Source organism: Cyanistes caeruleus, chromosome Z (assembly GCF_971803275.1).
Source record: "Cyanistes caeruleus chromosome Z, bCyaCae1.hap1.1, whole genome shotgun sequence".
Classification (NCBI taxonomy): Eukaryota; Metazoa; Chordata; class Aves; order Passeriformes; family Paridae; genus Cyanistes; species Cyanistes caeruleus.
The window spans coordinates 29,842,740-29,868,806 of NC_141732.1; the positions used below are offsets into that span (position 1 = coordinate 29,842,740).

The following is a 26,067-nucleotide window of genomic DNA, read 5'->3' on the forward strand; positions in this document are numbered from 1 at the left end:
AAGCAAAACGTATTTGGAAACAGACTGACTTGTCTCTGTGGAGTTTCAGATTCATTTCTGGGTGCAACCACTTTCCCCCTGCACCACTGAGAAGGATGAGATTTCAACAGTGTAAAGTTGCTGTCAGCAGAGCTACGCTCACTGCTCCTGCCTTGAACAATTATCAGTGATGTGATGAAACATCAGTAATTCCCTATTTCAGCTGCCCATCCACAGGGGATGTTCAGACACCTGAGAAATTTCCCTATATTTCTCCCCTTCCAGATTCTATAGTGGGATAGCTCCAGTTTTTAAATGTACCACATACCAAGACAGATAAGCTTTTATTGCTTTTCATTGTAGTAAGGTATGTGCAACAACAAAAAAATGGCACTTTTCCAAATATATCCGTTTGAAATCTCACTCCTGCAATACCCCACCTACCTGCTACACTCAAGTATTTTCTCCTAGCTGAAAGATGGATAACTGAATATTTCACACAGACAATACAATAATCATATAGTATTTTTCAAGACTGGAGCTTAATTATAAATCATAAATCATAAGAAATCCATAATGCAGTTATCACATGGGAGTTAATTTCAGAACAAACTTTAACAAATATTCCCATAAGAAGATTAACTGATCACATTTTATTTCAAATGTCTTGTTTACCATCCAAAACATCAACATATTGCAGGCTCTTTGAACAAATGGCCTCTCTAGTCCCCTTAGTATATTTTTGAATAAAAATTCACTTGAGGAAAGGGAGGGACCCCAACAAAGAAACATGACACAGCTATAGAAAAGAAAGCAGTTAATTACAGAGACAGAAAACAGATATTTCTAATAAAACAACAACAATAAGCCACATGAGTGTTGGCTAAGAAGCATGCAATAATATACATATATACATATATACAATATACAACAATAGGGTTTCTGCCTTTGCAAAAACCTATGGACCACGTATCCTGCAGACTGCATTCTTTGATGACAATTGCATGTATAAACGGAGCAAGGTGAGCACAGGTGAGGTGCAGAAGGAAGACACACTTTCCTCCACCAGCACAGGCTACTTGACAGCAGAACAGAGGCTGGTAGATTAAACATGTATCTATAATATGGGAAATACAGACCACTCTCAAGTCCTCCATTTTATGATTACACTCTCTTTCTTCTGCACAATGTTTACTTTTTTTTTCTCTCCTTTATCTTTCTTCTCCACAGAAACATCCTGAAAAATTCTTCCTCCAGCCTACCCTGCTCCCTGGCTTGGGGTGATGGGATGGACCCTAACTACCAGGTCATGCTCACCCTTCAGTGTCACCATAACCTGAACAAAGTCTGAACCAGTAAAACAGTTATCATCATGTTTATAATGAATTTCACAATGTTTTCTCTGCATGGTCACGGTCAGTTTGGAGCAACAAGTGTAAGCTCCAGGATAACATTGGCCTTACTAGAGAAAACACATTTTTATCTCCATCTGTTTGGAATGAAAAGCTGTTTTCAGTTCCTCACCTGTTACTGCTCCACATCCTCCACATGAACAAATCCTATGAGTTGACTTTTTTTTCACCACTTAAAATTACTGAGTTTTTCTGTAGTTTCAAAGAGAGGGTCTTGGGCTATGAAGAATTTTATATATTAACCAAAAAGCATATATGCATACATACATACATACATATATACATATATAAATCTCATAGTTCTGTCAAATTGTGAACATTTTTAAAAAATGAATAAAACCAACTGAAAACACTGGTGTTCTTATGTGGCTGGAGGTATAAGAAGGATATTATATCTTATTATTTTCTCTCATAAGCTTCGGATCTAGTATGCAGTTCTGTGTTTTCTGCTTTGAAGGGAACAATCTCTCCCTGTAAAAGAGATTATGAATTTCTTATAATTACTCATCTCTCTCTGGGGAGGTCCATGCAGCAGATAGAGTATCTCACCTACCTGAATTTTTGATCATATTCTAGGATCCTAACTCCTTGGAAGAAACTGAGGGTGGAGCCCTTAGATGCCTTGAGAAGGCTGGCCTAGAACAGAGAATAGACAGTTAAGAATAAAGCAGGTATTTATTGAAAGCCTTTAAAGGATACATCTTGGGTAGTACAAGAGCCTGGCCAGGGCAACACTCAAGATGGACCTAAAAAGGGTCACAAAATGGTCATGAGGTTTCACAATTTTATAAGTTTTGGTCCATCTGCATATTTGGGTTGTCCAATTATAGCTTCAGATTATGAAGTCCCATCCTTATTTTCTCTCTTCAGTCCACTGTTGTTTATGCTTTTGGGTTTGAAACTTGTAATGATTGTCCTTGGTATCAAGCTGGAAGAGGAATTGTTTTGTCTACCTACTCTGTAAAGAGAGCGCACTAACACTTAGTAAGAAGCTCAAAATGACACACCTAGAAAGCTCAGAATCTGAAAAATATGCAAGCTAAAACAAGGTATCACCTTTGCATCCAGGAAACTGAAATCTGGAGATGACAAAACCTTCGCTGAATCATCAGCATGTTTGGAAAACACAAGAAAGATTTATGTGCACATTTTGTGGTGTTAAGGGCTGATTTTCTGTTTTTTCCTGATGCTTCCTGAAGTTTTCTTTCCACTCTAACTGTGAGAACCAATTCAGACAGGCAGTTTTAATCATTTAGGTAGTAATTATTCAGAAATTTCACAGCATTTATGTTCGTTCATTTGATTCAATCTTACAGAAACACCTGCTAGTACACACTGTTCAGGGTCACTCTGACATCATATAAGCTTTTAAAAAGAATAACAAACCCAAACCACCCAGTTCCTAGTGAGAATGTCTCCACTGTTCACTTTAACACTCTGCTGTGCAGAGATAAAACAGAAATAAAACATATCTTCTTAGACAAGTAATTAGTGTTTCATAATATGTTTTCATCACTCAGATATTCATGGCTCTTCTCAGACTGGAAGACAAACTGTCTTCTCCCCAAGATGCAACACTTCTATCTTTAGCTCAACTGACTCAGAGTCATATCAATTTTAATTTGGACAGGCTACTCAAACAGCGTATGTATTCAAAATTTTTAAAAGAGTATTAGATGTATTAGATATGACATAGATTTGGGGTTTTAGGGGAACATGATGTGATTTGTTTTCTTTCTTGTTTTACCACAGTAAAGTAGATATTATCAATGGTTTTGAAATTTTTGCTCTTGGTTTTGATTAGAATCATGCCCAAAGATGGATCCCCTTTGCCTACTGCAGTGCAGATCCTTAGCATCAAACTATTCTCCACACATATTTCATCTGAAAAGATGGTTATATTTTGTATTGCCACACACCACTAAAACACAAACTGGCCCACCTCAGGGTCCACATCATCATCCCTGAGCTAGACTGTGCTCACCCCTCCCGTGCTGGATTGGCACTGTCCTGCAGCTCAACAATCATTAACTCTCCACTACCCTTCCACACATCCCAGCAGGATGGGGGAAAGAATCTGAATACCAAAAATAACATAAATATGTGGGTTGGGAAGAATGCAGCTTAGTAAGTTAAGGAAGAGGAAAAAACCCAAGCAAGTGAAGCAGATGCAATCACATTATGACCTCCCACAAGCACACAATGCCCAACCTGTCCCTGAGCAACAGCTACCCTGGAAAGTTCTGCCTGCTCCTGCCAACTTCTTTTGCTGAGCATGGTGTTATACAGCATGGATACACCTTTGTTCAGTTTGGATCAATTGTCAGTCTGTGTCTGTTCTGAGCCTCTTCCTCACCTGTGGCCTACTCTCTGAAGAGATCAGAGTGAGAAAAGGAGAAGGCCTTAATGGTGTGCAAGTGCAGTTCAGCAGCAGTCAAAGCACTGGCATGTTACCAGTCAGAAATACAAACCACAGCACCATAAAGAACCCAGTAGAGAAAACTAACTTCACCCCAGCCAGATCTGGTACACCCCCTACATTTCAGTGATAAAGAAATCACTTACATGGAGATATCTGAGCTGCTGAGCCCACCCAGGCAGCTAAGACAGACAAAACACAGAACCTCCATCACAGCTTGGTTTGTTTGCCTCAGTGAGGTGAAACTCTACTGCAGAAATGCCAGAGGCCTGAAACAAGATGGTAGATGAAATAACTGCTACTGCATGTCAACACTTTGCATTTAATGGAAAATGAAGCTGTTTCCAGTACCAAAGGGAGCTTGCTTGTTGCTTGTTTAACTAATATGAGTAATAAATCTTTTTTACCATCGATTTTCTTGATACTTGTTATATCAGCATAGTGCAAGGCTGGGACAATATCCCAGATCTCTGCATTACCTTAGTAACTACATTGTAAGCTTGCAATGTTTTTGGAAGGAGCATTTGATCTTCCTAAATTCATGAAACCACAAAGGAACATTTGAGCTAAGGACAGCAAACCACCCTACATCTCTAGCCCCTTGACACAGTTAAAGCTCTGCCTATGTTGTTTGTGCTGTGTTTTTGCATTCCCTGTTCTGCACTAGTCTGCAACAGCTGATACTATGCAGCTGCTCTCAGAAAACCTGTTCTGCTAGAATGATTTACCTGATACCAAGTCCTCACTACCTTCACAAAAATATAATCGTAAAATCTCTTTCCTAGTTAATACAGTCATCGTGAAGAGATTATTCCTTTCCTTGGCTATAGCCAGGTACATATTTGAAGATTATTGTCATATTTTCCCTTCTTTGTCCTGCTTTCTTTTCTGTGGGTGATGCACCAGATACTCCACTGTTTTTGCAGAAACCATGCTTTGTAGAGCACTCTTCTCTCCAGTCACGATGCCTCAAAAGAGGTGAAAAATTGCGGGTCCATCTATCCTTCTATCCTGGCTTCGGCAGTGAAAACTGGAAATGAGCAGAGGGAGCACACAAGCCTGGCCAGTTAGACAATGCTAAGTAGAACAAATGGGTTTGGATTATTATTGCAGGGTATAGAATTATTTATTTATCTCACTGTGAGACTAAACCATCAACCAGTCACTGAACATTGAAAACCAGTCCAGGAATTATGAAAAGACGTATGCCCATGGCTTAACAGGACAGCTCACAAATTTGTCTGAGAGAAGGTCAGAGGACTAGTAAGTTAGAGACACAGAATTCTCAGTGACACTGTGAAGTTTTTTTCCAGTTTCATCTGCACTGTTGAATCAGAAATAAATCCAAAATTTCCCCTAATGTAGCTCAATAGTTTTACTTTCTATGTCAAAAGAAGCCAGAAAGTTTAGTAGTAGTTAAATTAACAAATATTTATCCAACTACCTGTATTTTTAAAACCTAAATGGATTCTGTTTAATTTCTGAATGAGGATCAAAGACCTATTTTATTTTAATCTTTTTCATTCAAATTAACTCATGGATAAAAGTACAGCAATCCAAAGACTGGAGGCGTCAGTAATAAAAAACTGAAGATGAGTAAAATGAAGTTGAAAAAGACTGATGAGTGAATAATCTTACAGGGTTAATGAAAAAGACACTTAAAAAATATTTGATCTGGATTACAGCTGCTATATTTTAAAATACATCTCATTAGAAATTTACTACAGTCACTAATATGCATCTTACTAAACTATCCAGTTGTATATTAATTTATAAAAATGCTTTTCCTTTTCTGTATTGCTCGACAGAAGAGTGTATATGGCCCAGCATATGTACACACCTCTTAGTCAGAGTCAGTGTTGAAACTTGATCATCCTTCAGTGTTGGTCCACAGAGTCAGCTTCCTCCACACCCAAAGATCTTTGGATAAGATCTAAGGGGAACTCATGGTGCTGACAGTTCAAGTCAACATGTGAGGTACAAGTTGTGACTGACATGAAGACTAAGAAGAGAAACAACTACAAAAGCAAAAGTTAGTGTGCTGTGAGCATAGTGCTAATAGCCTACTGTAATCCTTACATATCATGCTCACACTACGCCACCTGGACTGGCCTGCACCTGCCCTGCACCTGGCTTACTTTTCACCTGTGCAAGAAATTATCAGACTCTCTTTAAAATACAGTATCTTATGAATATAAGGCACAGGGAGACTCAAGTAAGTTTTACATAGAAACCTTTAACTAGACTGGTCTTGGAAAAAATAAGACCATCCAGCCTTTGAAGCAGCAGGGGTAACTTGTTCTCCTGGACTTCTTTCTCAGTTCTCAGGAATGGGCAAAGGGACTGTCAATCATATGTTGCTGTAATTCCAGATTTTTCAATCTTGACTAATATTCATGTACCCTCTTCATTAAAATACATCTTATCTTTATTTAGTACTGTACGTAAGAAAGCTTTTTCATAAATTTAATCAGAGTTTACTTTACCCTAAGTACTTCAGAGAGTTTATACAGCTAAATTATTTTCATTAACTTAGTTTGTTTATTCTAATTACTATCTGAATTACAACATTCTAAGTCATTTATTATTAAAAGTGCCTCAAGGTGATCAACAGAACAACTTCAATTTTTTCTACTCCTTCCCTCTTCTCAAAATGAATGAATTTCAGAGGGTGAAGTGCCTGGGAAATAGTATGTAGAAATATTGAAATGTGGCCACAAATAAAATCATACAAACATCTAAACAGGTTTCTTTAATAATAATAATGATGCACTTAGGAAAGAAAGGAAATCTATCAGTGCGGGAGGATCTTTCTGGCAGCACATATTACATTGATGACACAGTTATTAAAATAACTGGCAGCCTCACTGCAGTAGGTGCTTTGAGAGTAGGTGGAAGTAGAGGCAAGAGACTTGAGTCAGCAGGAGCCAGCAGGTAGTAGGATCTTCTGTTAGAAATGATATCATTAAACTTTTTTTCTAACAATATTGTTGGTGCCTTGCTCCTATCTGCTTTTGAAGCCTATCCTAAATTTTCACATCCTTCCTTTGTATATCTATTCTTTTCTTCTGTCTCCTTGTACTGACCTATTTCTATGTGGTATTTTTAACAATTCATTTCTCTGCAATTTATTCCCTGCCTCATGTTCACTTTATTTAACCCAAACTACCAGCCTAGAATATTGCAAACATCAAAGAGCATTGTTTGACTCTCTTGTCAAACTTCTGCCTGGAAAGAGTCCAGACATATGTGAATGTGGATGGGGCTTAAGCTCATAAATAAACAACTACCCAGCAAATATTTTTTTATCAATCTCTTTCTGATAATTTAAGAACAGATTTTCAGCCTCTTTTGAATGGTTTTATCCTTGATATATGTAGAGAAATAAAGTAGCTAGCCTATTCCTGCTTCTGTTCTTGGCTGTAACAAGGACAGAGATTTTCTTCCTTTCCACTTAACAGCTAATCCACAAAAACAATTTTTCTCTCCGAGTTGGAGCTGGCAGGACTATTTAAGAAATTGTGTTTCTGCATGTTTGATGGTAGATTCAAATCAGATTATTTGAGATACTGTTAAAAATATTAATCTGCACTGTCTGGCATTGCACTGTCTTCACACGGGATGTATAAAACATGGTTCTGTCTTGAAGAGCTTTAGAAATCCCAGTTTTTTTATCTCACTCCTCAGAAACTCTTTGTGGCATGTGTTATTCTGTTCTTTACCAGAAAGGCCCGAGCATTGAGTCTGCACTGGAGTTTTGATTCGGTACTTTGGCACACACAATACTGTGTCAGTGGATCCACAATTAAACCGTGTAATGAGCCTTCAAGTGTAGCTCAGGGGTGGGTGACTGCAAAAGAGACTGAGCAGGTGGTTTCTATCAGCAAAACCTTTGAGAACTCAGCATTGCCAATAACTCATGCTCTTGCATGAGGAATAGCTCCAAATTCTGAGGAACTATGAACTTTGTACACACAATTACTTTAATTTGTGATTCACAATGATCTCCCGATGATGGAATTTCAGGAGACATTTCTGACAGGTACTCCCTCAGTCTTAGAGGGAGACAAAAGGCATACTGTAGTAAATGTTTGTTGTTTTGCAAGAGACATCAGGATTAAAAACCATTGCAGGATCCAATCCATTCCAAGGAAAGGGTATAAGACTAATAGTGAACATACTTCTGTGTCTACATGATTCAAAAGGAAAAAATGTGTTGTTCAAATTTAATCAATATAGCAACATGAATAATTTAATTACTTAGCTTGTTTGCAATATTACATAATTTATTCTACAAATATTTTAACCTTATATGACCGAAGCAGAATTTTTTTTCTAAAATCAGATTTCTAACATGTCTCTCAGAGAAAGCTATAAGGAAATTCCACTACAGGAGCTTGTGTTGCATCTCCAGTTCTTCACAACAGTGTGCTTGTCCCTCATTCAGAAGACCAGCCTAGTAAAGCCATATGAAGATTGGCTAATCTAATACTAACTGCTCCTAAGCATCCTAAGGACACTTCAGATCATGTTTTGTTCACAACAATTGTCAGTCCAGAAAAGCTAAGCTGAAACCTTTGGCAAATAGCACAGTGTTCAGAAAAGAATAATGATTGACAATTGTCATCCTTGATGAAATGATTTAAGTATTCATTCTCTTCTGCAGCAGGCTGTTTCTCATTGGTTCATCAGTATGAACTTTGTGACACTACTGTAGACAAAGTTTTCAATAATGTGTTTTGACAAAACATGAAGAAAATAAAGTCTGATGCACTTTGCTCAAGAAAGTGGAATTTATGTTCAGGATAACCTTAGGGAAACAGGAAACCTCAGCGAAGGCTACAGCTCTGATGGTGACCTCAACTGACTTGGCCGTCTTTCCTTTCTGGGTCGGATTGATGTGAAAGGCAGAGACAGCTCTGAAATCTGCTGAAGAACCACCCAGGAAGAGGCTGTACACACCCAAATTCCTCACATTTACTGGGCTCTGCAAACAGAGCCCACAGCAAGTAAAACTGAAATAGGCTTTGACGTCATTTAGCTCCTTGTTACCCAAATTTTAAGTGTCCCATTCTGATAGAGGAAGGTATCTCTGTCCATGGCAGGTTGTTGAAGCTAGATGATCTTTAAGTTCCCTTCCAAGCCAGACCAACCTATGAAGCTCTGAGTAGCTCTTCCACTACTGCTGTGTTTAGCTGGTAGGGATTCTTTACCACTATCTTGGTAATAAAGTGTATCAGGAAAAGTAGAGGTACTTCTGAATACTTATATCCCAAGACACTTAGAAATCTGGGAGGGCTTTGGATACAAAATTATCATTTGCACAATTTAAAGGTGGAAATCAGATCCCAAGTGGAAAAGGACAAATAATATGTCAAATATGGAAAGTTCTGAAATATGAAAAAAAGGGAAAAAAGTAATTATTCTCCATTCCTCTACATTAGACTGTTTGGCAATTGTTTTTTCTCCAGCAACTTTTATAGTAGAACATGAAAATATAGCTATTCAAATGTCCTCTTTAGCTGAGAGCTAGCAGAGACCAACCTGTATCAGAAAGTCCAGGGACAAATGAAAGCAGTCCCTACTCAAGGGAAACTGGATTTGTTTTAAGTGTTTTCTGTAATAAAATTTTTGCAAGACATAAGTGTAAATGCTTAGTAAACAAAGGAAAGAATTAGCCTAAGAAAACGGTTTTGTTTTTTTTCCCTGCAGATATGACAGTTATGATTAAAGTCAGGTTTCTTCAACACAAAGTAGCACATACTTGTGGGCAAAGAGAATTTCTGACCTCACCTACTCTAGCTAAAAAAGACTATGAATTTTACACACGAGGCAGCTGCATGCCTGTTATGTGGCTCTGGATAATCTCCTCCTGCTCCAGAAGAAAATTAACCTCAGATCTGATCCTGTTCAGAAAGGAAGGTGAACTTTCACCTTTCCCACTCATTGCATATGCCTCATGACAAAATTGAGTGTAATTTTCCAAGCAGTATCCATCTGGAAACAAGGGCACTTGGCTACAAATGTTCATTATGCATTAATAAACACTCATTCAAATTAGTCAATACAGTGAACCGTTCAAGCTTGTGAACCAAACAGAAACATAAATACAGAGTTAATTAATAATTTTGCTTCTTGCAAATGCACAAGGCATTTCAGGAGCTTCACATCTCCTGCATTGCTGTCGTGGTTTTAAACCAATAACTAAGAAAATTACTTATTTCTTGCTGTGAGATATGGATTAGAACAAGAGCAAAACAGGCATACAACTTAAAAGGGAAAAAAAAAGAAAGTTTATTGACAAACTACAATAATAAGAACACCAGAATAAACTTCCAGAAAAACCTTTTCATCCCCTATCTACCCACTATTCCCCTGTTCACATGACAACAGAGACAAAAACCTTGGAACTTTGATGGTTAAAACAGTCCCAATTCTTGCTACAGTCTTTTCACCAGTCTTTGTAGAGAAACAGAAGTTTCTTCCTGTTAATTTATGGAGTTTCTCGCAAGAAAACTATTTTTGTTATAGTTTTCCATTGCCTTAATGTTAGCTGTCCAGAGCTGCTATTATTAGAGTTCACTCCTCCCATTTTCACATCACTCTGAAGTGTGTATGGGCCATGAGTCTAGAGATAACATTTTTAAGGATAAGTTATTCAAAGGCAAAAAAAGTCTTCTTCATCTGTTTCTGTGAGCTTCACCAGAAAACAGTTTTCTCATTGCCTCTCAAGGCTTCAAATCTCCCAGCACTTCCCTATACCATAATTACTCTACATTTTACTCAAATTTACACTTTGAACACTTTATTCCTCTCTAGATACTGTATCATGAATTAAAGGAGTTCTTTTCAGGACTTCATTGTCCATCTCCATAGTTTTGACAGAGAGATATTTCAGCTTAATTAAAGCATCTTCTTAATTCTCTACCTTTTCTGAAGCTCCTTTTCTTTCTTGTCACTGGTAGTTTATAAAGTCTCTTTTCACGTTGATCTCTCTCTCTCTCTCTCTCTCTCTGGATAAAAAGCTTAATCCGCAAGTCTCATCTGGGTAATGAAAGAGTTAAAATCTTGCCCAGGCTTTTGTAGGTGGTTCGGTGATCTCTGCCGAACAGGAGCTGGAGCCGTCTGTGATAGAAAGTTCCTCATGGCTGCTCTGGAAAGTGTGGCTGTCTCCGCTTGCTGCAGGTCTTGAGCTTCTCTCTCTCTTCACTCGGCAGTTTTCTAGCGAATGTAGTTACAGCAAAACCTGCAGCCGAGCCAGAGATCGGCCTGGCCCGGCCCGGGCCCGAGGAAAACCTTCCCCAGGCCCCCCCATCTCCCGGCCGGGAGACGGGGCAGGCCCGGCCCCATCCCCGCCCGGCCGCATGGCCTGGGCAGGGACGGGAGGCCTGGAGCTCCGCCACCCTCCACAGCCAGGAAACAAAGAGAGAACCAAGAGAGCTCTGCTTTTACACTTTAAGGTAGGGTTCACAAGTTGATCCCACTTTTCAATGGCTTAAACTGCTGTCAATTCTCAGCAATGACCGATAATTGGTCAGGAGAAAAGACTCCAGGCAGTTCCCAGCAGCTCCCTTAAAGGTAAAGTAACTCCATGACAATTGCCAATTCTACCTAATATTTTTCAATATTCCAGGAGCCAGGCAAAACACTGTTTAACAAAGATTTAAAAAAATATGGCAGTTTAATGGTAAGAATGAACAGGTTATAATATTTGCAACACATTTTACTATTTGAACGAAATACATTTCCTTGCTCATTGAAGACTCTGTTTGCATGCATAGTTGCCAGAGAAATTTGATTTCATTGATCAAAATTATATTTATTCAAAAAGCCGAAAAAATTTTGATGAAGTTTAACATTTGGTGAAGATGTGAAAGTCATTTCAGAAGAAAGGAGTCAATACCTACACTGCAGTGAGTAAAATGCAAATTTGATATTTGCAAAAATTCTGTCACAGTTGCCCCCACACCCCAAAACCCCAAATTTATTTTTCTCAACACATTAAAAAATAAATGTAAGTCTACCTGCCCTAACAAATATAAGCCCAGACTCCTTGATCTCCAGTTTCTCAGTGCTGTTTTAAGACAAAAACTGAGTGAGGCTGATCACTAAGAGAGGATTGACACACTGTTGATACAAACTAAAATCCTGCGTGGACACAAAAACAGTGGGGACTTTTGTACATGACACACAGAGGACCAGGCTTGAAAGCGTTACTTAAAAGAGCATTCACTATGAATCCATGTGAATGTGCTTTTATTCCACTAAAGCATAAAGGGTTTAAAATACTACACTTGAAAAGAATTATCAAATACAAGCTTGTTGGGACAAAACAGCAGGAAGAATGCTACTTTTTCCTACTACTACTACAATGGGCTGAACCAAAACTATTCCAGCTTTATGAATTTAAAATCCTCTCACCAACATAGATATTGAAAACTTCTAGAAAGAAACAAATCCTGAATTCATTTCGGTTGAAAAGACTCAGAAAATTTAAAAACTCATGCACTTTAAAATTCCACATCCAAATGCAGCTGCTTCATGAGCTTTGAGTAAAAGCACTTCTGCTAGTTCCAAATCTAGCTTGGGTTTAAAAAAAAAGGAAGGACAAAAGAAGGTGGAAAGTACTTGAAAGCTGGAGCAACTCTGGTTTTCATTCCCTCTGCTGTTGTTTGCACTCTTATTAATGTTGTGAGTTTCTTCACGATTTATTGCCAACAACAAAGGAACAGCAGGTTCCCTTTTAGTCCAGTTATGACCATTGTCCATGATTCCCTTGGCTCTGAATAAAACAAGCACACCTGGCACTGAGTGCACACCTGGTGCAAAATTTCCAACCAGTCCCAGCCCAGGGCAGTTACCATTGCAAGGCCCTGGTTTACAGTTTAGGTCAATCATAAACATTCCTTCCTTAGCAGCCAACATATTTATTGAAACATTGGCCATGGGATAGTGAGAGAGAAGAATGATCTGCTCAGGTTATACTTCTCCCAGACAGCAATGAACATTCATTTGGTTGTAAAAGCAACCCCCAAAAAAACATAAACTCTCCACAGTACTTTGAAGGAATCTTGATCTTAAAAACTAAACAATCAAAACCCAGTGAAGATTGGGAAGCATGATTGCTTTGAACCTTTTCCATTTAAATTCTCACTTCCCATCTACTGTGTTGACAAAGGCATTACAAATGCAAAAAATCCAGGCAGATTTCATCTTGACAGATTACCTTAGTAAGACAAACACATAAAGGGCTTAAATAGTGTGCAACAAAGCAGATATTTTTCCTTTCAGACTAGGGTTTATAAAAGGTACAGTAAGTATCTTTGAATCCAAGAAAAATAGCTTGGTTTTTCATTTACAATTAAACATCTAAGGATAATCAAAGACATCTTTTTGGTAATTTTGCCTGGTTTCTGATTCAGGAGGAAAAGGCAATAGAGATTTACTTTGCATGCAACAAAATTATTCAGCCTGGAATAAACAACAAAACAATTTTTGCTCTGTTTTGGTTTCAGAGATAAGATGAAGGGCACCACTAAGTATATAAATATATCCTGTTTTCTACAAATGCAAATGGGTTCATCTTCTTGCTTAGCCAAATGATTCGAGCTATTCTAATTCCTTGTCAAGTTTAATTTGTTTTCCAGAAAGTGAGGGGTAAAACTTGATGTCTGAGTAAATATGTCCATTTTCCTTATAGATAGCTCATAATTTTGCCTGGTAGAGTGCAGCTGAATTCAATTCTCTTAATACTGCTTATAAAAATCTATTTAGTTGCAGAGTTGAAGCAAAGGAGTTTTTGAAGCTGGAAAATAAAATAAAGCTTTGTTTCCTATCACGTAGCAGCAGATTTTGCATCTCCCTTTCTTGTAGCTATTCTGTTGTGGTACAGCATCCTGTCTGAAGCATTACATGATGTGGCAAAGAATCCACCCAGTCTGAAAGAAAGAGGGCTCATAATTAGGTTGTTATTTCAAAAGAGGTTAATTTCTTCAAATGGGTCAGTAGGTACCACTCTGTTAGGGATTCAGTCTTTGCTGAAGGTGTATGCAGCTCCTCTTCATGGTCCATATTTAAGGAAAGTACCCAGCAAATTCTGTCTCCAGGAATGATTTACAGGTACAGAGTCCATGATGTGGTGGAAACAGAAAGACAAAGGTATTTAAAAATAAAGCTATTTTAGACTTGCTGGTCCAAATAGTATTATTTTTGTTCTAAACACTTCCATGTAAAACACTGAGAGTGTTTTGATAGATTGCACATCACATGTGGAAAGATTTGTATTTCTACAAGAACTTTTAAAATGCATTTCAGTTTCATTTTAAAGCAGCAGAAATTAACAATATTATTTTTACAAAGCAGAAAAACAAACTGACACCCTCAGTGCTGATGGAGAGTCTGTAAGGCAGTGAAGGCCTCACAGAGGTATCAGGACCTACAGTGGAAGAGCAAAGATGAGAATGGCTTTTAATCACAGAATCACAGAATATGCTGAATTGGAAGAGACCACATGGATCACTGAGTCCAGCTCCTGGCCCTGCACAGACCCATCCCCAATAATCACACTTTGATTTCTCCATAGGCACCTGTTTCCCATGCACAATGCCAAGAGAAGAGGAATGCCCTTTGTTAAGATTCACAGAGGTCTGTCTTGACACCTTTTTTGTGCTAATCCTATTCCAAATGCTGAACAAGCCAATTGAAAATAAATTGTGGCAGATTTTGAGGACAAGATTATAGGGCTTTAGTAGACCCTCAGTCCTGCTGTCTCATCTTCTGGCATGGACCCCCACGCTCACAAGGATTCTCATGGGCTGTGTACAGGACACTGGTGCCTTTGCTGGCAGAGCAGTGAAACATCCTCATGTAACACAGCTACCAGCTGCACCTGTGTTTAATTTTCAAAATAACAGTGTTGTCCTTTAGTGGCACTTATGAAGGTCAAGTTGACCCAGATTAGCCCAGGTTTTCATGCTGCTTCTCTCTTTCCTGGCTCCAGCAATTTCTGGAAAAAAACTCATCAAAATCAGCAGGGAAGACTTCACAGAGTAAAGTTTCTGGAAATAAAGTACCACTTTCCTACCATGAAAAGCACTTAAAGGAAGATAAGGCATTAAGAACACAGATGGCTAAGTAAAAAATATAGGAAGAAGAGCCTGCATATTTTTCACCTGTTGAGAATCTTTCAGTGTTTCCCTCATTTAATTTCTTCCTGTACTCCCTGGAAAGAGGGAACAAGAATGAATGAACTCTTCAGTCCTAACACCATCCAGCCATTGTAGCCTTTCCTAAATCCTGCCCCTTACCACCATCAAATGAATAATCACCACTAAAGGGATGCTGGCATGCTTGTTGCAAATTATTTTGACATTTTAAGTGGCAAGCTAAGGGTGCCTTAAGAGAGAGAGAAAGCAAGCATATGAGGGATGAGAATTTGCAGATGTGATGACAATTGCTGGAATTTAATTTCTTAAAGAGATAAGTAACCACAAAGTTATCTGTTTGGGTTTTGGTTTTTTTTCCTCTTTGTTTCTTGTCCATTTAACCAATACTTTGCATGTATCTGATTGTTTAATTCCAACCAGAGCAAGGATCTATTTGATACATATGAGAAATTATAGTAGAAAACTTTTTGGGAAAGGAAAGTTGATAATAACAATGACAGTAGTATCTGTTGGTCTATCAAATAACATGTTGTGGGAAGGCAAACATTTAATTTAAATTTAAATATTTAAAACATTTAACATTTAAAACATTTAAAAAATAAAAAGTAATGAAAAAGCAAAAAAAAATAACCGTAGTGTGATTTTTAGGAGTTTTGGTGCAATTTATACTGATTTATTATACTGATTCCCTGGATTTTTGAGCTGGTTTGGATAGCCTAAGACAATATATTTTCCTCTCTCACGTTGGCTGAAGTTTAAGCTTCTTCTTTACAGGTCCAGAAGATCAAGGTTTTTCCTGACAATACATTTCAACAAAAAGGATTATGTTTTGTTGGAATAATTTGTGTGTAAGTGAGAGTAGCAGACATACTTCATTCAACCATAATCAAAACACACTAATTTTTTTTCAATAAATGTTTCCCTTTAACACCAGCTTCTTTTCAGCCCTGCCAGTACCAGCACATGTTTTTGTGTTCTCATGTGAGCTGATGGTGCTTGACACACTTGAGTGTGAATATTCCCATTCAGGAGACAAGAAGACGGTGTATGGAGGCAAAGGATTGTGAAGTCAGCCTTGCTCTTTGTGCCCGTGTCATGAGCAATCTGCCACGTGGCTGAGCCCATGAATGAAACCAGGGATGGACAGAATATGAAAACGTCTCATGCAGTGTGCCAGGACCTCAGCAGATAAGGAGAATTTTGTACAGTGCTGCACATCAATCCTCATGCCATCCTCCTACTATCTTGCTTAGTTCTAGTCCAACAAACAGGCCTAGAAAGAATAAAAACAAAGCCCAGCTACTCTGCTAGCCAAGTGGTTTGTTGTAGACAGATGTTCTACTTGAAGACACAGTCTGATAACACAGGCTCACCTCAGAAAGGCTGACAAGCAATACTAAGACAGTTGTCAATGAAACACCAGCTACATTCACATGAGAGATGAAAAAGTTAATACATACCATTACAAAACCTATAATTTCAGTCCCTACCAAATCTGTTCAGCTTCTCTTCATTGCAACAGTTTTTTTTTTAAATAAGACTTAGTTCTGCTTTGTATATTCCAAATGACTTATGTTTCCATTCTGAAAACTAGTTAGAAACATATCTCTGTCCATGAGCTGCTTCATTGCTTCAAATAAATCCATTCCCAGTCCTGAAACCATGTCTTTAAATGTAAAAAATGTGGGAATAGACAGAAATCCTTGTAGAGAATCCAGCATCAAGCCGTGTCTGATTTTCCTGTCTCAGCATCAGAATCAAAATATTTCTCTCTGTGTCACTCTCCTGGAGGCTGTGTTCAGGGTGCTTGGTGGTATAAATGTCATTGAAAATGAAACCTGTGATTTTTTTAATGTAAAATTATGAACTAGTCATCACCCAATTCAGAACTCTTTCATCTTCCACTACACAATTCAGTTTCTTCATTCCTTATAAAAGTATTCTTTATCCCTCAAAGAATGCAGAAGGTGTCCTGTTTCTGCAGCAACGTAAGAACTGTTTCTCATCATCATCATCTTCTCTTTGCAGAAATTTGAGATATGGCTGTCCAGAATCTGTGAGCTCCCCCTGGAAAATGAAAATCCTTATGAACTGAGCCCGTCTTGGTTCTCCCTTTGCCAATCCATAGACCTGTCGATAACACTGACATGTCATGGGATCTCAGTCTTTTCTAGAAGCAGCAAAATTTAGGAGACAAGGAGAGATAGTCTCCTGTTAATGGAGTAATAGGTTACTCTATTAACCTGAGGCAGAATTAAAACCAGAGTTCCATCAACAGTCCTGGCAATCAAACAGACTGGAGTCTTCATGACTGTGATCTCAAGAGAAAAAATGTTCTGGCCTTAAGAGGAAAAAAACAATCTCATGTGAAAATGATACCTGGAATTATATTCAAATGAATGTATTTTGATATAGCTATGAATGATCCCTAGCACAAAAGGAAGTGCATGTGTGTGAGGGGATAGGGGAAGAGTAATACACAGCACACTTAACAGTGCTATGTATTTCCTCCAGTTGAGGAAACAAGAGGGGCTGTCAAGTACTGCCTGATAGCTGATGAAGTGATAAAAAACCTCATGTTGCCTCTGACGCTGTCCCTAAACCTCTCATCAATTGCAAAGGTTCAGAAAAAGTGTTACCCAATTGCTCCTCTTTATGTCCCTTCTTGCCAGAGCATTCCCCTGCCATCTCACACACAGATGTCCACCTCCCTGAGGAAAGGCAACACTCTTTGTTTGTGGCACCAAAAAGGTCTCTACAAAACAGAAGGGCCATGAGGGGACCCCCAGATGTCACAGCATGGGAGACAAATGCAGAAATGGGAACCCTTACCAGAGAAAGAGGTCATTGAGTCGTTCTCCCTCCCTTTCTCTTACTCTTATATGCTTCAGTATTCATCCCAGAATTAATTTACTATAAATGTGATAAATTATTTGAATGAAGGAGTTACTCAAATTGTGAAGGGATTATGTAATTTTGTTTTCAATGTCTTTGTGGCAAAAACAGCTGAGTTTTAAACATGGTAATGAGTAATGGTATTAAACCCCATGATAGTTTCCAGCTTTTTATCTGAAAAAATACCAGATCATTAACACTACTAAGACCTAGAAAGGCATGCAGGCATCTTCCTTCAGCACCTTCAAATAAGCAGAGGTGTGTGAATTGCAAATAAGAAGCAGAAACAAAGTCATGTAGGGTTTGCATCATCCTGACCAGTTGTACACAGATACCCTTGGAAGTCCCACCTGCCCCTGAAGTTCAGCCTCTTGGTGTTGAAGACAACTTTTCTGCAGAAGGCAGATGTCATCACCCTTTTGCACTTGAATATGCTGAGAACCACCAGCTGGGCTCCCTTGTTTCTGCACAGCTGAACCAACCCAGGCTCTCAGCCTGCTCACATAACTCCTGCGCTTCAACCCCCAAAACTTTTATGATGTTTCAGATTGGCTAGCCACAAATATGTGGCAATGGTGGCCATTACTTGCTTTTGAAATGTTAGGTTGGAAGGTAACAGAAAGCCCATCAGTCTGCTTCAGATAATCTGATAATTTGATCAATGCCAAACTGTGAAAATGGCTGGTCTGCTCTTGGGCTGCTCTTATGAGGCCATCACCATGCTCCACATCCACACTGTCTCCTGAGCAAATGTGCATCAGTGGTGTAGCCTCTCCAATGTAAAAGCTGTTTACGTGCAAAGAGAGTCATATCTATTTCAAAATTAATTTATTCCATTTCTTGAAAATATGTATGATTTAAAATATCAGTTTCTTGTAGTAAAATAATTTTAAATAAAGCACATTGAATTTTAGTGAAGTATGCAGAAGGAGAAAAGCTGTCTTTGACTTAAAAATCTTTATCAATATCAGGTGGCAGTTTCAGTACTAAAGAATCAAATCAAACCCTTCTGCAGAACTGAGCTGTGGTTATCTGAGTGTTCCATGAGGAAGTGAGCCTGGATTGTCTCAGCAGGACACTCAGCAGCGAGAGATTGATTTCAGCAGCGATTAGAAAGTAAATGCTTTTATTTGATCAGTGCTTAGATGTTCTTTGTAGTCAGAGGAATGAAGTGGTTCTTCGGAAGCTCAGTTCATCTGACCTGTCTAAAACAGTCACTGTATGAAGGGGAGAACTTATCCTGAGTAGGACAAAATTTTTGTGAATTCCAAAGGAAACTGGGTCTCTGGATGCCATTCCCATAGGCTGTACAAGAAGCAGTCATCAGAAAAGCGTTGAGAATTATTCTAAGTGCTAAGAAGACCAATTAGGTCTTCCTGGCAGAACAGAGAATGTACATTGCAGGGAGAAGATACATCTCCAGATGACAAAATGTAACAAAATTGTGTAATTGCATCCAGATTATCTGGAGAATAATAAGGGGAACTGCTTCTAATGTAGATACTATTGCAGCTCTTTCAGTCCTCTGTGCCTTTTCCTCCTCACAAGGGTTTGGGCACTAATAATTTCAAGAGGAAATCTTATTAAGAGATGATGCAGCTTGGCGTAGACTGAAACACAGAAGCACCCCCAAAACCAGTAGCACTGGTTTGTAATATTGACAAATGATCTCTGCAGAAAGCAGATAAGATCTCAGCTACCCAACTCAGGGTGAATGTTTTCCACTTAAACTCAGCTGTTTCCAAAGACCTTCAAATATCCTAGACAGAGGTCCAGAATAGGAAAAAATCACTATCACCCCAAAGAGAAGGGATACTTCTCTTTGATGAGAACAGAGGTCCTCTTCTCTTTGATGAGGTACAGATGAGTTTGTTCCCATTCCCAGAGCCATGGAGGCAGTACCATCCCTGGTATCATCCAGCTCTGTGCCTGGAGACCCTAGCCTGAGTATGGTAGGAAGAAAAAGCATCAGCTGGTAGTTTTTCCTATTTTTATTTTTTTTAATCACTTTAGCCATCCTTTCCTTCCTGCCTCAGTCATCTCAGCCCTCTTGTTTCCTTCATTTTCTGTTGGTAAATGTTATCTTACTGGCCAAATCTCACCTTGTAAATGCCTTTCCCTGACAAGAAATAAAAATACGAAGTTTGGTAACGTCAGAACTTTGGTTTAGTTAAAGTAACCTGAGAAATCCAGACTCTTCCCTGTACGGATATTATAGCAGTTTTTTCTCTCCTAATGCATGCACTGAGGTCCTTCAAGTTCACATTAGAGTTACGTTAGTGTAATGGAGAAAATAAATCTGCCAATGCCCTGACTGAATCTTGAAGATCCCTGAGTTACCAAAATACAAGTTCAGCTTACTCATTTGCACTCACACCAGACTCCTACATCTGCTGAGGAGCAGACAACAATGCTTACAGCACTGTTTCAGTGATGACTGTCACAGGGGAACAAGCCTCAATGCCTCTATGACCATGGCCTCCTACTCTTGTCACTTTTTGTTGGGAGCTGGATTAGTTGTTTAGATTCATTCCTGTAATTTTACCCTGGCTAATGCAAAAGAGCTTTCCCCACAATGAGGCTAAAAATGCAGCAGGGGGATGAGTTCAAAGAAAGAAGGCATTTTTGACTGAAGAGACTCACAAAATTTATTTGATTGCTTACTCATTCTGGGACCTCCTCGCTCCTTCTGCAAGCCGCCTCTGCTCCTTTCACTTGACTGTCTCTTGGCACACCACAGCAGACAAATCTGCATTGGCCCACATCTGTACCATTGAGGTAGAGCAAAATGGGCTTTCTGCAGTGAATCACTGAGTAAAATTGTGAGTCACATAGAAGAATTCTTTAGTCTTCAGTTGTGACCAAAAACTTGATTTTTACTGCCACGTCTGCACTCCTTCAAACTCACTGCAAGATGAGTTTGCCAGGGGGCATTTTATGTGCTGCTCCCTCCTCAAGAAACTCTGCCTTGCCTCTGCCAGGCCTCACACTACAGTGAAGCACAAGCAATGGAAAGCCTGTTTTGCGTGATTCTGCAGGACAGAGGGGATAGACTCTGAAGATTTGCAGAAGTAAAACTTCTGATCTTCAATGTTTTAAACGCTGACTTTGAGCATCATGATGGGAACATCATTTTTTGCATATGCATCCATCTCTGGAAAAGGCACAGAGCAGAGAACCATATTAACTGGAGGGGTGGCAGGGCTTCCTGCTACAGGATGCTTTCTGGAGAGCATATCAGCACTAGGTGTCAGAGCTCAGTATTGTGCAATACCTTGACAAGAATGGGTCCTGTTTGTTCCAAAGAATGCTCAGTCTTAACCTCAGACCTCAAAATTACAGCTGTCATCTCACCAGGCCGTTTGAAAAGAGATGCCAGAATGCTGGTTTTTTTAAAGACTGATTAGCATTTCTTGACTGATTACATTTCATTAAATTAAGTAATGTTTCAATTAATTGATCTGTTAGCAGACATTCTTAATTTAGCAAATGCTGAGGAGAATGTTAAAGTTACCATTATATTTCTGACAGAAGCACCACTGAAATCTGGTAATTGATAGCTTTTCTGTTTTCTCTGATGGCCTGAAAAGCATTTAAAGCTAAATTCTGTAACCATGTTCATCTTTGGAAATCACTTTTGTAAAACCACACATTTAGTTCTTTCTGAGAAATCTCATTTTAGTAATTTTTAACACAATTTATAATGCATAAAATAAACTAGCTTGTGCAGCTAATACAGCATATTTTTCTTCAGTTTTTATCTCTTTCTAATATATATTTGACCTTGAAAATGGCAGTGTCTGTAGGATATTGCAGCCTAAGAACAAAGAAATAATTTCCATTCCATCACTATGGTTACACTTTTTTCTATCTCTAGCACTGAGACATCTGGAAGTATTTAATACAGGGTCCTCAGGAGGGCAAGAAAATTTCATTTAATATAATTTAGTTCTGGTTACACAAACCCACACGTTCACAAACGAACACATAGCAGAGCCCTGGCTGTAGCAAACAACTGTTCTCTCAGCATTGCATGTTAGAATGGGCCAACAACAGAGATTGGTGTATCATGGACCTCCATCCCTCACAGGAAGTTTTTCTCAGTCTCACATGCTCATGTCTGCTTATCTCAAGTGTTTCAGCCAAAACACAGTGCAAACACCAAGGCTTCCTGTGGGCTTAGCTCAATGTTAGTTTCACAGACACCTTCACTCCCCACAAGGACAGACATGATCATGAGGACAGAGTAGAACCAAGAATCATGGATTCCCTTTGATCACTGTCAATTTGATTTGGAAATAATTTTGAAATGTCCTTTAGTGCGTATCTTTGTTCTGATCAAACAAAGCAAGCCATGGACCCAAGAACAGGGAACATTTCTTGAGAAAAGTAAGAATCTTTACACTGATGGTTCTGCACTCTTTCAAGTAACTTTATCACCTCCTTGCCACTGAGTGTAGTGGGTCAAAATTGTTTTGTTTCTTCTCTTTTCTTATGGTGTTATCTTGGGTTTTGCCTTTTTTCTTTTATATATTCTCTGTATTCTTTGCAGATACATTTCTAGCTCTGTAGCCCATATTGTATTCTAGCTAGTTTTCCCAGTGCTTTTCTATACCCTTTCCCTAGGTAGAAAGACAAAACAAGTTCCATAGGTCCAAGCCCCGGGAGGTACAAGGCCCCCGGTGCTACCTTGGTTCCTCCTTGCTACCAAGGTTGAGGAACAACTCTTCAAAGCACATTTCCATTACAAAGTACAGCCAGTGCCAAGGGGGTGGCTCCAGAGGAGGAGCTTGACCTGGGTGAGAATTGCATCACGACTTGTCTTCCCAATAGGTGCTGCTTTTGTCAGTTACACTGATTTGCCAAACTTAAAAGAACTGTGTTCACCCCGTGTGGGTGGGCCTTTGTGGACATTCTGCGTGACAGCCCCTGGCGGCCTCCAAATAAAGATCCACTTTTATATTACCTCCCATACTAAAATCATCTTGAGTGTTATTTCTGGGTTGGAAAAGGCAGCACTTAGGCAGAATCACTGCATTTGACGCTTCTGACACTTTCTTTTTGCCTTCTCTTGGCTAGAATATATCCTGTGCATTATTTGCAATATTATGCATTATTTGTGCAATGTCCAATAACAGGCATATCTCCCCACTAGGAAAAAAGTTCAGCAAAATCACATTTATTAGTGCCACAGTATACAAAATTGTATCTCTCATGTGAGCTCAACTCATCAGAGACTTCATTCAGATCTAGAAAGAGTTGCTAGGAAATAAAAAACTGAAAAAGATAGAAATTGACCTACAGATTTCAATTTAGCAAAGACTTCTCGTTCCTCTAAAGATTAAGCACACGTTGAACTCAAAGCAGAGCATCATCATGGATAATCCTTGGCTCTATATATCATGGTCTTTAAAGTTTGTCTCTTTTTCTTTGATAGCTTCCTTTTTCCTGTGTTGTTACAGAGCAAATGTTTTCATACCTCATGAAGATTTAAACAAATATTTCTTTGTTGGTTTTTCATTTTCCAGAGCTTAAAAAGAAAAAAAGTATAGACAAATTGAAAAAAAAATATATCTTTACCAAAAGCCACATTGGATAAAAATTAATATTTGTCAAAAATAAAATAGACAGCACTTCACTTTAAAATTATATTTCTCATGAAAACTTCTTTGACAAGTAGTTATCATTAAATTCTTTTCAAACAATCAGCTCCCCTGGAGTTCTCCTGTTACAAAAATTTGATGTCACATTTCTTACTTTATTCAGTCCTTTCTAAACACACTTATTGGCCTACAGATTCCCACTGTGTTCTGTTCCATACTGCCACCCTCGTCTCACTTTTGGTGCTGATTTTTCTTATTTTTGTCAAACAACATTATTCTGAAGTACTACTTCTTCAGAAAGTTCTTCATTCTGCTCTGTAATGAAACCAGGGAGTAATTTTGCTTTACCCAAAGGTTGGCGGGGGTCAGTCTCCCCAAGGGACTAGTGCCTGGTCAAGATAGTTTGCCTTTCACCAGCCCCAGCTGAGCCCCATGCTATCTGAGCCTTCACAGACTGCCTTCAAGGAATTGTCCTGGGCAGAATTTTTAAAACCATGACCATCTGAGAAACAGGAAATGTATGAAGTATGAAAAATCTTATCATTTGAATAAGCTATCCACTTTGTAGTACAGCTCCTCTTCACCAAGACCATTTTCACCACACTGACCCTGTTGACATAAAAGAGTCTAGTTTTGGCAAAACATTCCTCAAAGAAATTAGTGCTGCGCACAGCAAACAGACTCAGAAATGGTAGTTTGTAAGACAGAAGACATAGGATGAAAGCCCACCACCACACATCTCCTCAGCCAAGATGTTACCTCCCACCTGACACAAGCCCTTTCCAAATAGGGTTTCTTACCTCATCCACTCAGAGTGCTCCAGGAATCAGTTGTACTGTTGAGAGGGCATCAAGCAAGGAACTTCTGAAATGTTACAACAGGGAAAGGAAAAATTCTTTCCTGCAGTTATACCTGAGACAGATAAATAGTATATCCTATAAGGATGTACTATAAGGTTCAAGGATATAAGGATATATCCTATAAGGTCCAAGCCTTTGAGAGCACAAACAGAGCTGAAAAGCTGAAGAGGCCCATCCTGTGCTGGGAATGAGGACGAGGTAACAAAAAACCCACCTCAGGCTGAGCCCTTGGTCAGCCCAAAACCTGAGGTGGAGCTATGGTCTGATTTCTCCCAAGAAACCAAGAGGTGCAGAAGCTGAATGTCAGATTTCATCCATTTTCCTGCAAATTTCTCTGCCCCGCTAGATGACCCCAGAGTCTGGTATATCTTTGAGTTTCTACTAACATCCCACGCTATACTTGTCTGAAATAAAGAGGTATCATTTTTATATACTTAATGGGATCAATCCTAACATTATTATCCTAAATCCTCATACAAATCATCAGGCAAAGTGTCATAATGCTGGAAATGCACCAAGTTGTCTGCTGTCTTGTTCTTGCCTTACCCTTTCCAATAAACCTGAATGGCATATTTTCTCAGCTTGTATTTATCTTGTATATGTACCTGCAAGTAACTGAACTGGGGGTACTACTTTCAAGTCTATAAAGGCACTGATGGTTCTTTGATGAGTGTCCTTTGATGAGAGACATCAGACCCTACACAGAAATTCCTGTTGCATTAGCAATTCATTTGGCTGGACAATGTAGCTTAAACTGTGAGACTATTGCTCATGAAACCCATATCTATTAAATCTTCTATAGGATATTAGATATAATGATCAATTCTACATTGAGAAAAATGAAGAGGTGTATGTCAAAAGGAAAATAAATACTTCCTCTACTCTCTGGTGAAAATGGTAGCAGAAGAGAAAAGAGAACACCTCTGTTTCAGGTATGAAGCACCAGAAATGTTCTATACTTTGAAATATCACAGGGTGGGATTTTCACGGGGTTGACTTAATATAGTTAAGTACACATTGTGGGAGATGATGAATTTGAAAAATGTGACTTAAGCTTCCTGTACAGGGTTGATTCCTGATTGGGCAACTAAGAAAATAAAATTACTGCATACACAGAAAGCCTACATGACGTCCACTTCATATCTTTCAGAGCCATAAAAGCAGCTTCTTACTGCCCCTCTCTAACTTTTCTCTGGCAGGTTTACAGCCCACTTCTCTAGTACTGACTAACTTTTTTGTTTGGTTGGGGTTTTTTAGTTTGTTTGCAGTTTTTTTGTTTATATTTTTTTGTGTTTTATTTTGGTTTAAATTTTCACCAATCATAACTTTGAAATTATTTTCAGATAATGTACGTGGGGTGTGAGTGAGAATAATCTAGGGAAAAGTGGTAATAACAATTAACAGTAAGGGGAAGTTCTTAGAAAAATGTCATTCTTTTCAAGGAGAGTTGCAACTCTATTTTCTATCAACACAATTTTACTTTTCATAGGCAACACATAAGAATATATTTTAGGAACATTCATACTAACAGACCTCTAGAAACTATTTTTCTTGTGTTCCTTATTTGGTTAGACATTTAACTTTGATTTGTACTTCATCTCTGTAAGTTTCCATACAGGAATATGAATCCATGGATTATATTTTCTTAAACACCTAAAAATTACTGTTTGCAATATGAATTTCTGGTATTGAAGAAATATATGTGCATATATGTCTACATATACACTTCCTTTA

At 38.6% G+C, this 26,067-nt stretch overlaps 2 long non-coding RNA genes across 2 annotated transcripts; one reads left to right on the plus strand and one right to left on the minus strand.

The window, feature by feature from the left end:
• Positions 1 to 617: 617 nt before the first annotated feature.
• On the minus strand, positions 618 to 2,152 carry LOC147648289 (uncharacterized). Its single transcript, XR_015280429.1, has 2 exons — positions 1,945 to 2,152; positions 618 to 1,862 (listed from the first exon to the last, which is right to left on the minus strand). It is a non-coding gene; the product is annotated as an uncharacterized LOC147648289 (long non-coding RNA).
• An 8,740-nt stretch (positions 2,153 to 10,892) lies between these two features.
• On the plus strand, positions 10,893 to 21,604 carry LOC147648290 (uncharacterized). The gene is made up of 2 exons (XR_015280430.1): positions 10,893 to 11,270; positions 15,910 to 21,604. It is a non-coding gene; the product is annotated as an uncharacterized LOC147648290 (long non-coding RNA).
• Positions 21,605 to 26,067: the final 4,463 nt, after the last annotated feature.